The sequence below is a fragment of the Ambystoma mexicanum genome, chromosome 5p (genome assembly GCF_040938575.1).
Source record: "Ambystoma mexicanum isolate Mex_15411 chromosome 5p, UKY_AmexF1_1, whole genome shotgun sequence".
NCBI classification, from domain to species: Eukaryota; Metazoa; Chordata; class Amphibia; order Caudata; family Ambystomatidae; genus Ambystoma; species Ambystoma mexicanum.
Window position 1 is genome coordinate 440,015,301 of NC_090930.1, and position 14,588 is coordinate 440,029,888.

The 14,588-nt window shown below is 38.5% G+C and overlaps 1 protein-coding gene across 2 annotated transcripts in view; it reads left to right on the forward strand.

The window, feature by feature from the left end:
* The window catches only part of MBNL3 (muscleblind like splicing regulator 3), a 690,269-nt gene extending 676,074 nt beyond the window's left edge, over positions 1-14,195 (forward strand). For both annotated transcript variants that reach the window (XM_069612838.1, XM_069612839.1), the window contains one exon: positions 35-14,195. The gene's annotated coding sequence lies outside the window, so the exon portion shown is untranslated. The remainder of the gene's footprint in view (positions 1-34) is intronic.
* The last annotated feature ends 393 nt before the right edge of the window (positions 14,196-14,588 follow it).

The following is a 14,588-nucleotide window of genomic DNA, read 5'->3' on the forward strand; positions in this document are numbered from 1 at the left end:
GTAATTACTATCAATCTTCTTATTTTTCTTCTAGTAGGTCATGTTGAAATTGTGAACAACAAACTAGTGGAGTACCAGGAATTCTCAATGGGAAGATATACTCAGCCTTTCCGTAAATATTTTCCGTCTTCAACTACCAACTCTACAGTATGCCCCAACAGTCAACATGGTAACCAAACCAAATCTATGGGAACATCAAAAAAGCAGCAGAGTTCCCAAACCGTGCTCTGTCAAAACAAGACATCACAGGAGAAGAATATGATATACTTTTATAATGTGTTACTTTAACACAGTTAATCATTTTATGATTACCATCATACAAAGTACACCTGCACATTGAACTGTTGGTTTACTGTATACTCTCAATGGATACATGTTTGTCTGTTTGTAAAGTGTTATCTTACTGTTTTGTTTACATCATAGTCAAATTATTAATTTTTAAAATGTTTATCATTATTACGTATCTCCATTACAATTATGTTATATTAATGAGAATGTCTTAAGTTTTCATACATAGTTGTTAGTATTATATGTTGTATTATGGAAAACAGGAAATAAGTGTCTAAACAAATGTGATGTAAGAATGTCTGGAACGGATTCAGAAATGTTTTCATTTTTGTTTCTGTACAGGTTTTTACTGACCTGGTTTAAACATGATATAATCAAACTCACATTGCAGATTGTCCAAAGAATATGGTTATGGAATCATAAGCAGCAAAATAATGTGCATGGACTCAGATCCTACACAAACTCATCAGCAAAATACATCACAAAGAGGTTCATACTAACTGGTGAAATAATAATGACTACTGACTATAAGTGCCGGGGTGCCCAGCAATGCTCCTTTTGTTAAATTGTGACATGAATAAAAAACTGCAACATCACAGAGGTCAAATTTTCATCCAAAGCCACTGAATTACAAACATCAACACTTCCTAATGTAAGTATAAAATGGTACTGCCCTATAAGATAATGACATTAATCTTGCAAGGAGCAAGGATGCAAGCATTTTATTTAATGGCTGCATGCCCACAGTGCTTTCCTCTTTGGCACTTACCTGGAGGTGAGCTACCATGCATGGCTACTAGGGGGCACTGTGACATGCGTGAAAAGACCTATTCTACTCTCGCATTTAATAACATTGTTATATACTACCCACTGCCTGGGGACATCTACATTTCATGGTACTGTGCAAAGGCTAGCAGGCCATGCAACAACCATCACTGCCACATTGACCAGTATGAAATAAAAAACATTTTCAAGTCAAAGATAAGCATTCAATGTCATAGCCCCATTAGTTGAGAGAGTCCTGAAAATAATAGTCATAGTTCCTGCTTAATACATCACTTGTTTTACCCAACTTGCTATTGCTGTTGCCGGATCAACCGTAAAAAAGATTTTGGAAATAGATGAAAAGTTGGTAAGGACCTTGTACCATCATGCATCCAACTACACACAGCATGTAATTGTTAGGTAAAACAGCATATAAATGATAAATGGAGGATGTGAGTGTCTCAATCCTCACAGGAGGGTAAAAAGAGATTTAATGAGAGATGACCGTCACTAGCTTTTCTAACGCCAGAACCTGGGAGACACTTCTCTGAAATTGAATTAAGTTGAACAGCATGATTCATTCAAAGGATGCCTGCTCAGGTCAACACCTCTATTATGCATCCAATTGCTTTGGAATATAAAGACTTTTTGCATTCAATACTGACCCTACGGGCATCTGTGCAATTTGGTGCTATTAAGCCGCCGTCAACCTGATGAACTCAGATCAGTGGGGATGACTTACATCGTGGTGTGGTCAGCAGATCGCCAAACTGCACATGTTGAGTAATTGGTACTTTTCACTCTCAGAAAATAGCAATGTCAGCTGCAAATCTTATTTCAGACACTCACCTCTTCCAGATAATGCTTGTCTTTACTACTGTTTGGGGTACACACATCCCAGGTAAAGTCCATATCCAACTGCTAAAAGGCTTGCCCTTACCCTGGATCTGATAAAGCCCTCATGCAATCTTTTTCATATGGTCCTGTGCCACATCTTATGGTGTTCGCATTCCAAGCACCCCAGAAGGGTCAGGCAATTTAGCAGCTGCAATGATTATTTCACAAATATTTCCACCAATAACTGGTGCCAGTCTTGCTGACTCACATTGCCTACACTGGGATCACCCTGAAAATGTTCATCTTCACTAATAATCATGGTTATTTGGGAACTTAGTTATGCCCTTCAGTACGCCCTTCAGGGAAGCAGAATAGACATCTAAACCAGTGGTCTGGGTCTGGATATCAACTTTGATAACCTGTTTACCACACCTGGTTAGTGTAAAATCCATGCACATAATAGCCATCTACTCTTAAGCTCTTGGAATACATCCATGTAAACCACTCAGCCACTCTAGTCTTTAAGGTGACACAAGTGCAATTTCATCACCATGTTAAATAGGCTTGATAGATATATGTGTGTTACAAAATGTGCTGGCCAAAGCATGAATGCCAGACATCTGCTTCTTTAGCTACCATTCTCTATGAGGTAGTCAGGCTTAAACTGTTTGCATATGGCACTGCTAATACTTTGTCAATCGTTAGTAAAATATAACAGTTCACCTTGTGGAAAAGTGCTTGCTAAAAGAAACATGGACATGATGTAATCTTTCTTTCCTCCAAGATCCATTGGCCATCTCAGAAACAGGTTGCATATTGCCCCTGAGCCTTTATTGTTGGAATTGGCCTCTATAGCAATGTCTGTCATTTCTCTGATAATTGCTCTGTTAATTTAGGTCTTCTAGTAGTCCAACCAACAAGACTGCTGGTTCATAAAATCCCTCAAAATATCCCATGTCCTAGTAATTGAGGCACGGCATCCACTCTTTTCAAGACCCAAAGATAGAATGGTCTTGAAGACATATACTAGGCAGATGAAAACAGAAGTTATCCAGTCTGACAACGTCCTTCAAGGAAATTGTTTTGGACTTCAGGCTACCACTCAATCTGTGATTTACTATTTTTCCCCCCTGATATTATGAATGTGCAAATCTTGCTACTTACTAGAAAGCAGGGTACGCCAACCTAATGTTCAGACTTAAAGGGGTAATAGAGGTTATTACATTGCTGCTAACCAAAGTTGCCTTTTAGTGACTGCCACCAATGGATGCATGTCGTTTGTGAAGTTTGTGAGAGAGAATATAGTTATTTCTGGAGTAATGAACCCTGCTAAATATGGTTAATGTGGGTCCACCTCCTAAAACGTGCAGGCCATCAATACAGATGGAAGTGTTTTAATGGTGGAACACAGAAGAATCACACCATGTCTCTTTGGAACTTCCTCCAGATTCATCTTGGCTGCGCACCTGACTGGTTAAAGGTATGCAACCACCTGCTCCCCTCTTCTTACTGCATATGAGTATTTTCCTACTTTCTCCACCTGTGCTTTAAAGAAAGCATTTGACAGTCTATGCATGCAACATTATATCTTAATAATATAAAAAAAATTGAAATGTGGCCACAACCGGGACAGCGTTCATCCTTGAACCTCCAACCAAACCAGAAGCACAGTATTGAAAGATGTGGCCTCCTTCCGCACTGTGCTGTAAGAATTGAGGCTAAGACAATTATATCTTTGTAAAATTCTTCTTATATCCTGGGCCTCAAAGACAGAGACTTTCTCACTAGTGACTCGTTTTGTCTGCTTAGGGTATTTTATGATCAGAATCTACTGGCATGTTTTCCTTTAGATGGTTGTATAAGGTATTTGGAAACTGCACAACTTGTTTCAGTCAATAAACATAACCCAGGGTGTACTCTAGGTAACTTACCGTCACCAATTTGCAGATCAAAGATCATATTCTTTCCACATCTAATAGATCATTTGGTCGGTCCCCCTCTGGGTCCAGGGAAATATTTGTCCATGAAAACCAACACCTTCCATTACACCACCAGTATGTGAAACTAATGAGAATGTATTAGTAACCAGGCCTCGTGCATACTTGCATTTCTTGTTGGATGGCTTTATACATCTGCTACTCTTAATTAGTTAGAGACATTCAAGTGCAAGCAGTTAACGGGTGAGAGGGAAGGTTGGTGCATTAAAGTATGATCAAGTCTCCCTTTCGGTACTCCAAATATAGTGCAATCTTATGGGCCTAGAAATAGATACAGGTATATTTTTGCAGACTACACATTGCATTAAATATGCTTGTCCAAGTCTGGAACAAAAGAGAAGCAGAGTCTTATGCCCCTCATCCGGAAGTCTATATAGCTAGCGGTTTTTCCGCAAGTCAAATACTTCAGCATGTCAGTTACCTGTGCCAGCATGGAAGAAGACTGTTCTCTGTTGATAAACGTCTCTCGCGATCTGTGTCCTATTGTCATCTCACAGTCCCAACTCAATGTCTCTTTGGGGCTCCAGATAAGCAGGATTTGTGTAGATCTAAGGCTTTATCAATACAAAGCCCGACCTTTTATCCCTGATGACTTTCTTCTTTAATTTGTTAGCTACTACTGCTCCCATAGCCATTGACCAGACCGTTCATATCTGCATTCATATCACTGAAAAATTGGTATAGTTGCAAAATGCTTTCCCGTTCTCAGACTCATTAAAATGAGAAAGTACATGAAAGTAAACATTTTGAAGAGAATGATCAGCGACAAATCCCTTAGGAGTGCATACCTGTACTACTCGGATTGTGACTGGTGGCGAACTGTGCATGCAAATAGAGTGTAACATTTGTTTACAGTTTACAAATCAGAAAGTTGTCTTTCTGTTTCAGTACAAGACGTGCATATTAGTAATATATTTTGGATCTAACAATGATTTTCCAAAGGATTCTTTTCCCTGATATACGAAGAGCGGTTTGGTAAAATGTTGCTCATCAAGTCAAACGGCTCTGACTTGTCCTTCCACATCTTAAGCACTGGAAAGTGTTGTACGTAGCTGACGAGCAGCCTGATAATCATATATGGTCACAGATACAAATAGGTGCTACTTATTATTGGTCCAGCTAAATATGTTCCCCCCTTCATTTGGAGAGTTTTATTAGAAAACACTTGAATTACTAGAGAAAATATTCTTCATGGACTGGGAGCTGCAAGTCGGTTTCCTTTGAAACCATAACTGCAAAGACCATGTATGAAGACGCATCAATCGAGCAATTTCTTTGTTTTCCAGAAATTGTAAAACTTCTTTGGTTGGTTTGTCAAGGAGACATGTTCATATATTTATTGACAAATGCCTTGCCTTGCCATGACAGGCCCTACTCTCGACAGGCAAACTGCGCAGCAGGTCACTGAGCATAGTACCCGAGCACATTAGTGTAAGGTTTGAGGCATCTCTCATCTTGCTAACCAAAATACTATGCAAGGTGAAATGGGTGACTGTGGTCCTCAAATTGTAAGCTGCCCTTCCACTGAAAGTTCTTGCCTCCCATAAGCCTTATAAGGTTATGACTGAGTGACCACTCCACCCCTTTCACTCATCTGTCAATTCGCAGAGGCTTGTTTTGTTCCCCATGTGTTACAATTTATCTATTCAAGAGAGAGAGAAAGAGCGGGTTGCATAGGAACAAGGAAAATGGGACCTGTCTACAAATGGACAGGGGCAAGAGTCGGGATTGCAGGTTTTTTGACTTGTAAGGCTTACTCCCTCCTTCCCCCGACTAACCAACTCCTCACTAGGTTCTCCTGCCACCTTACACTCCACACACTATCCCCCCCACAGAGGACCACCGCAAACCTAGCCTTTAGCACATCAACACTAACCGAGCCATGACTAAGCTCTCCTCTTTAGCCACAACGCTCTCTTTCAACATCACAATCTAACCAGACACAAAGCACTGCAGTCTATCAAACCTAGCGCTTTTCCCTATGGGTAACATACTCCTAGGTTTCTTCCACCAAACCCATAGAAAGCAGATTGGCACCCGGGAATGGGCTTCCAACCTGCATCCAACCACACCATGGGTTTCACATCTGCCTTTCCCACTGGCCCACTAATGACCCCCACGCCTTTTTCTCTTACAGAGCCAAGGGTAGCAAGATCGCCAATAGTGGCAGCCAGGTCTTATACAAGACCACTTACATTGCATCACATTTGCAGGTAGGATGTTATCTATAAATTCAAAATATGAACTTGCAGATACAGTAACCATCATGTACCACCCCATTTTGAAATATCCTCTATAATCAAAAAAACATGATTTCCACATTTACAGCCCTTTAAAATAGTATTATATTTGTATTACTCAATACAAATTGATAATTACCAACTGGGATGGCATGGGGTACCAGTCAGGTTGCTTGGAAATCATACCGAATATCATGGTTTAAGACGAGTCATAGAAAATGGTTACTTGCCTCTGCCTGCTGCCCATTCTCCCTGCCTTCTCACCTTCCCTCTACTGCTATAATTAACTTAAAACATGCGTTTCCACTGCATTCAAAGATCTTACCACCTTTCTGCACCACTGCCTTCATTCTCTGGACTCCATGACAATAGAAAATGGCCTTTTCTAAAACCACCCATTCCTATTCCCTTCACAGAAACCTTGATTGTGTTTTTTAATTATTTTGGTGAGAAAAGCTTTGTGCACAATCCTTATTTATCAGAGAAAAAGAACCATTGGCTCCCAATATGTTTTGATGTGGTGCAAATGGCAATAATGCCAGCCTGGACTGTTGGTCGCACCAGGCGGTAACATCCTGTCACTATTGTTGAAAGTATTCTCTTTGCTCAGGCCTATTATATGTTACTACCTGGTGTGGCATGCCACTGCAGGCATTGTCTAGTTAGAAAAGTGTAACTTGCATGTTCTATTAGCCCAGGTAAATTCTATAGGGCTCAAACTACTTATCTAGTCCAGTGATCGCCACGAGATACATAGATTTAGCCGGACAAGTGGAACAGCGAGTAGAGCGCTCACTTTGACATCTGTGCAGAGCTTGCTAACGCAGGTTCGAATCCTGGCGGGGCCAAACCCAGCTTTTCATCCTTCCGAGGTCGATACCACACACCATGGGTAATAATAAGCAGCGCTCAGATACCGGAGGGTTCGTAGCGCTATATAAATGCCAAATTATTATTAGATTTAATTAAGACAATGCAGCTTTTGCATAGTCCATCATTTATTAGAATGGCAGTTACTGTGGATTTAGGGTTTCTAAACATGCGAAACTTTCAGTGGACCTCTGTTCTTATTCCAGTTAATGAATATGGCAATGGAAGAGAGCAATACAGGTGCCATGATGGTAAACGTTACCACCCGTTGCCGGACCGTGGGATTTATAAAACGTTAACCTAGCTGAGAAGCAACGTGACTCTCTACATGGTCTTTATTTTGTTTTGTGAAGAATTTTTACCATAAATTGTTGCTGGTTGTAAGTTAATCATGGCAATAGAATTCTCTCAATTGATTGTATTGTGAATGTTAACTTTAGGTCGACTCACTTTGAGCTTATTGCTCTCATCTGTGCTGGCACATATGGTGCAAGATCTCTATGCCTCTATGGACTGTTGTGCCTGTGCTGCTGAATAGTCTGTCACTGAATCAGGTAAGTGCCTGGTGCCCAACCACAGGTTGCTGCACAGTGTGCAGGGAGAAGATGGCAGCAAGCAGCAGTGCCTCACTGCCAATTCAGAGACATAATTCTAATCAGATACACAAAACAGTTGCAGAGTACAAGGTGTTGAGAGGAAGGACTGCAGTTGTATCTATGTGGATTTACCTCTAAGGCAGTCCATGGCTCTGATGGTTCATAGTGGATCATATAATATCACAATATCAGTGTAGTTGCCGCATACGATAATATCCAATGGAATGCAAATCACATCCTTGAAAGAGGTAATTCGCTTACACGAGAATTAATGTTAAGGTAAAACATTTAGACACACTTAATAGATCTTTCTTTTCACTTATCTAAAACTACTGTTTAGTATTGCAACAGGACTCTTCTAATAAACAATGCAATTTGATTTTCAAAAGTAAGACCCCACTCTATACCAAACCTTTAGGTGTTAGAATGCTAGAAGCGTAACTTTCATTACGTATCTTAATAGTGATCTTCCTAGCAACACAATGGGACATCTGGATTAAACTCCACAGGCATGCACAGGACTGATTGTAGTACAGCTACCCAGAATTCACCATGCTAAGGTGTCTCCTTTGAGCACTGACTTCCTGTTTTCCAAAATACTTTAATCATCAATGGAAAAAGTAAATTTGCATATTTCCTGTTTGAAGTGTGTATCCAAATAAGTTTTGCACAACCTGTGCCAGTGCCTCGAGAACAGATATGTTCACATAAGGAAAGGATGCATTAACTCTCAGAAGAGTTTTACACTTTGAAGTAGATGAAAACATTTGAGTGCAGAATGGAGTTGTATGTAATATGTATTTTGATGCAATCTCTTTCATTGTGCAAGTGAATACACAACTCACATGTATAGAATGTGCTTCTAGATTAGGGCAATTTTACATCACATTTAGGCACTGAAACAGTTATCTATCGGAATGGGCAGTGAGGGATATACAGGGTAGTTGTATTAGGTGCCTCATTTTTTCTTTCACATTTGTTGGCAGAGTACTTTTTTCATTGTAAATGAATTTATTTTGTGTTTAAAAGAAAGCTTGAAGCACTAAATCATCTATTTTAAACAAAGCAAAAAAGGCAATTGGATGCAGTGCTATTTAAACTAGGTGTGCAATGACTTACCGTCAGCATCTTTATTCAAAAAAGAAAAAGTCATTAGACTTTAAATATCATATTGAAATGTTTTCCCTAAAGTCACAGGTCTAATTAGTGACTCTAATCAAATTTCACAAGTAATTTAATCCTTTGTCCGACAGATGTATGTAATACGTGTTTAATGGTGATAATTTTTAGGGACATTATAGAAGGTTCCCACTTTTCATAAACTTATATTTTTTTATTTTTCCGAAGTGAATTCTCTTTGTCCATTTCAGCCTTATGCAAACAATATGCAAGAATGCTGACACTTGGATAAAACGGGTCATGCAGAAGGAACATGAAAAATTAGATTTGCAATTTCATACAGCTTTTAGTAGCCATATTTAATGTACAGCGAATTAACTGTAACATACACATTTAAAAAGGGAGTGGGGAATCGAGAGCACACAAACAAGCAGACTTTTGAAATAATGATTTTATAAAAATGTAGGAAAGGCAATTTGCCATTTAGCCAAGATATTCAGTTTGTGATCTCCAGATTAGAATTTGGTCTTGTATTTAAATGGTAATAGTTGCATAGGTTGCCAAACGTTCAGAAACAAAGAAGGTGTATTATAAATTAGTGTAGCCTATCTTTGCCACGTCCCTTGTATGTCACTTTAATGAGAATGTACAGCAAATGCTAAGGCTTATGGGGAAAATCTAATTTTCCATTCCTATTGAATGAATATAGTTTAATATTGACCTGATTTGATCATGTGCTTGTTGAAGGCTTTAGACTATACTGTAAGTTAAGACTTTATTGATGATTATATAGCAAATGTAGTTGGTAGCCAAATCCAAATGTAAATATAGTTAAAACACAAAATGTTAAGAAATATAAACACAGCATTACACAAAGCATATTGCTTACTGATAGTTTTAAAGATTTTTTTGAACATTCTATTACATTTTGCTATCTTTATTAACCAATTGACCTAATTTTGAAGGAGAGTTAGGGAACGTTTAAGATTGTAAAATGTGTATTGAATCCTTGTAGTTCCATTATAAATCAACACTGTAGCATGACATGGTATAGATATAATGCATATCTAGTCTGTATAGTTTACAGTTTAAGAACAAAAATTACTTTGTATGTAACTCCTACAATGATAGATTCATTGTTAACTAATGTTATTAAGTTGTTGTTGCGATGGCAACAAAACTACAACATGGCTACCTTTGTATACATTATTTGTGACACATGTAAATTAAGTGATGTGCAACAGTATGAGCTTCTTTATGGTATAGTTCAATACTGTCAGAAAAAAATATGATTGAATATTTTTTAAAATCCCAAAGTCCCATGTGAAGACTGAATGTGTGTCTTTATCTCACTTCTTCAGTTAAGAAGTTTACAACACATGGATTTAGAGTCAGGTTTTATAGCTTGTAGAAATTGTTGTGTGTATAGGGTCATTCCACAGTGTTTTAGATTTTACAGGATAACACTTTCAAATTAGGAGAACATTTAAATGGCCTTACTTTCATTTTATGTATATTAGCATTTTGTAAGTTCGAAATTGTTTAGTTTTAAGTAGTTTTGCCTTTAAAACGTTTTTCGCTGGAATATTTTAAATACTAATTTATATTGGCAAAATATGTACATAAAAATATTGTGGAATGACCTCCCCTTAACAGTGTTGAAGATACAAATATGCTGCAGTTAACTGATTCAGTTGGTGTACGAATGTGTGAGACACACCTTTTTTGCACTTATGTACATAGTCACGAAAGAAATCCTTGGAAATTATTTTGAATATAAAAAGTCCATAAAAATACAGGAAAAGTTTGTTATCAAGATAGGTGTTACTAAGGCTTTGACGCAGAGGCGTTTTTGCTATGAAACGTATCTGCTAGCATGATGTTGCTTTGCTGTTGTAAAAGCTTTGTAGTTTGCCTTAGCTTACTATACAGCAGATTAATAACAGACCAACTTCGAACTGCAGCACAGGAAGTGGGAACCAGTACATACACCGATCACTGGCAAAGATTTTAGCAACTTTAAATCACTATGCCCAAATTATATCACTGACGCGTGTAAAGTGGTGGCAAGGTCAAGTTCAGTCATGTATTAGTGACAGTGTTTTTGTAATTTGCCACAAAATTCTACAGCCACACTACCCTTTGAATAATAAACGTATAGGCGACATTACATCAAAAATAGCTTCAAATCTAATACAATTGCCCAATGTACATGGTAAATACTTCTCTATTCATGTTTCAGTTCTATTCAACACAGTTTTCTTTAGTATAATAATTGACTTTTGCAGTCGTATGTTCTATATTATTTAAACAATATGTTAAGGTTAGAGGGTACCTCTAACATAATATAGAAAACCAACTATATTAGTATCCTTTGTGATGCTTTTGTTACATAAGAAAATATTTGTGGCTTTAAGAAAAAGAGACAAGATTCCAAATAGCTTTACAGATATATTGTGCATATCTTGTTTGCCAAAGCGCATTCCATATGATGGCTTGTGTCGCATTTAACTACTTTATAAGACATGACTCGAATTTTAGACTTTTAAAATGACCGCTACATTTTAATTGTCCCCCACAATTGCTTGACAGACTTTCAGTTTCACCACTGAGTCACATTTCCTCCTTTTGGGTCCGTCAAAAATGACATAAACTAGAATTAGCCACATATTTTTCCTTCAATTGGGCCATACTTCAAACATATACAATGTTTTGATGTACAAATGTTTAAAATATGCACATGCAACGATTCCCAAATCTTGATGGAGGTTTTCAGTTATCTAAAACAAATGAAATCTGCAAACCATGTGTTATTCAAATATCTTTTTATTTTAAGAAAACACCACACCCTTCATGTTGCAAATATGAAAGGGTTTTATCAGATGGTTAGCAGGTACCTATCCAGAACCTAGCTTCCAAAAATAAAAACCTAACCCTAGGGCACATGAAAGTATGAAATAAAAGTGACTTGGATTTTAAGGGATCTGGAGCACACCTAAATCAAGCAAACCTAAAGGCTTCATTAAAAGTTAACAAAGCCAAATATTTTAAGATTTTAAAAAATACTGATTTGCTATGTTACACAGCGTGTCCGGAGCTGCCTCGGGTAGGCTGCCATACAGGAGGAAGTGCTTTGAAGTCGGAAACAGGAAGAGTTGGAGACTAAACCTACATTTGTTGCCCATTCCCAAAATGTTCCAGAAACCAGAAGAGCACTTTTTGATGGGCTAGAGGGCAGTGGGAGGTGGTGACAGCGCACACCACACAAAATGGCAGAGCAAGCAAATGCAGCAGAGAGAGGTGAGGGAGACGCGACTTGAAATCTGCCGGCTACACAGGATCAGCAGCCTATACTGCCTCATATAGTCTGCAGATTGTCCAATAGCCTCACTCCCCCATCAATTCAGGGTGTAATTATATTCCTTTCATCAGCTGATAGAACCGAGGATTAGGTTGGTGGCCTCTTTCACAATTTTGAGAAGTGTAGTTCCCTCTAAATCAGCATTGTCTTCTCCACTGTTTAACATCTATCTGCACCCCATGTCATACATCCCAAGCAAAACAAAATAGGTGATGGCTGGAAGGTTTAAAATTAAACTTAACCTCCGACATTGCTTTGGGCACCCCCAAAGCATTGTTCTTTGCCTGCCAAGCCATTACAAAAGGGGAAAAGACCTTCTGCAAATCAGGCTTGGTCCCACCCCAAAATGGGGCAGTCCAGTCCAAACTGCATGCCCAAATCTCTTCTGCACAAGACCACAAGCATCCCCAGACATGTTTCGGCCTCGTTGGACCTCATCAGTGAGGAGTAGCTTGGGTCGCTAGGTCCGGCATAGCACGGGAACCACGTCTGGGCATACCCACTCCTGACTCCTATAGGGTGATTTGTATTCCCATTTCTGTGCTGAAGGTTTAACTGTTGGCGATGCACCTCATTTGGTTTAAGCTCCATGTCAATGATAGGATGATGCAGAATTGTGAACCGAATTCCTGTCTTCAGATGAACCTTTATCAAGACCTGGCTTTTTAACCAACAGAACTTACACAGAATTATCAGTATAAGTAATGTGATGCAGAGCACAGGGCTGGGGGAAGGGTGTACGTTTTTGACAAAAGATCTACAGATTCTTCCATGTAACCCCATCCAAGTAGGTACACTGATTTTAAACAAATGGGAACACATGTATTTTTTGGCATATTCTCCTTTTAACGGCAGTAGTGACCAACAGGGCAGGGGTTTGAGCTTGCGGATAACATGGTCAGATAAGTGTCCTTGTATCCTCAGGCTTATAATTGCTCCGACCGGAGACTACTACAAAGTGTCCTATTACATGAATACACTGCCAGACAGGGGTAGGCACGCCGCCAGACTGAAGTAAGCACGCTGCCAGACAGGTTCACCTCTAAATCCTTTGCCAGTGATCTCCATTGACACGCTCTCTCTAATCAAACCAACGTGTTCCGTTTCAATACGGGTCAAAATTTAAATATACCACAACAATAAAATAAAGCCGTTTTTTTTCAAACACACAACAGAGAGAAAATACCTGACACAGAATTGCAAAGTTCTTGTTCTTTATTACTGTACACAAAAGCTATTTGATAGTGGTGGAAGCCAAATGATTTTGTTGCCATGGCTCTAGTATCCTAGCAGGTGAGGGGATGACGTGGCAATCAGGTGGACATATTACGATTTCTGTTATTTAATAGAAACAAGTTGAACATGGTACAAAAGAGTTAAACCCCACAATATTTCAAAGTGAATAAACAAAAATCATATATTTCCCCAAGGTCATTATACAGTAAACAAAAGTGGTGTAATCAACATCATTGTGCTGCATAAGCAAATATGCTGGATAACCAAATGTCGATTATCTGGGTGGTAGGGTGCCAGATAACAGAGCAAAAAGGCTGCATAACAAAACTTCCTGATTTATTTGCTACCGTCTAGTTATTCGATTAACCAGCATGGAAAGTTTGTTCTCCAGCAACTTTCTTTTAACCGGAATGATTCTATTACTGGCAGTGAGAAATAGCAGATAATAGAATGTGTCATTTATTAAGGTGTCGGATGACAAAGCTGTTTACTGTATAAGGAACTCGGTTTTCAAAATCATTGTAACATGACTGTGAAGATTTCCTCTTTTGGTCGTTTTTTCGGCTGTATGTTTCTGGAACAGGCTGTCACGATTGTAAGTATGTAATATAAACATCCCAACAGAAAAATGTAAGAGTCAAGAAAATGTATGGAAAACCCTGCTGTCTACAATGGTTCACGAGTTGAGCTTCAGAATGTAATTGTGCATTCCCTCACCTGCTACCGATAGGGTGTATGCTTTGAATTTTCTTTTCTTTTTGCCAGATTATATTGCTGTAGTGCTTGTATGTGCTTTAGACGTGTGCATAATGCTAGTCATTTTAGTATGTTCCTTCAATATTGTTACTGTTTATTATTTGACCTTTTAATAAAGCATATAAAATGACTGGTCATGTTTCTTTATGATCACACATCTACAAGATGATCAGAGTTGGCCTCAGGACGTTTAATGTTTCGTTTTCAATCCTTTTTCAAATGTGTGCTTTAAACGCCAAACCAATTGGTTTCATTATATGTTATACTGTGTGTCGCGCATACTCTTTGCATGTTGTGCTGCCTAATACATAAGCGATGCACTACATTTCAGAAACTTCACCAAGAGTTCTCTGTCAATCACTTGCGCTGGACGCTTAATTATACTTCGAAAAAGGTCAAACGCGAGAAAGGAATGTGTATTTTAGAATAATAAAGTCAAACATTTCCAGACAATGTCTATTGGTGTCTATTATACAGGGAACACTTTGAGGTCATGTTTTCATTTTGTATTACGTTTTGGTAT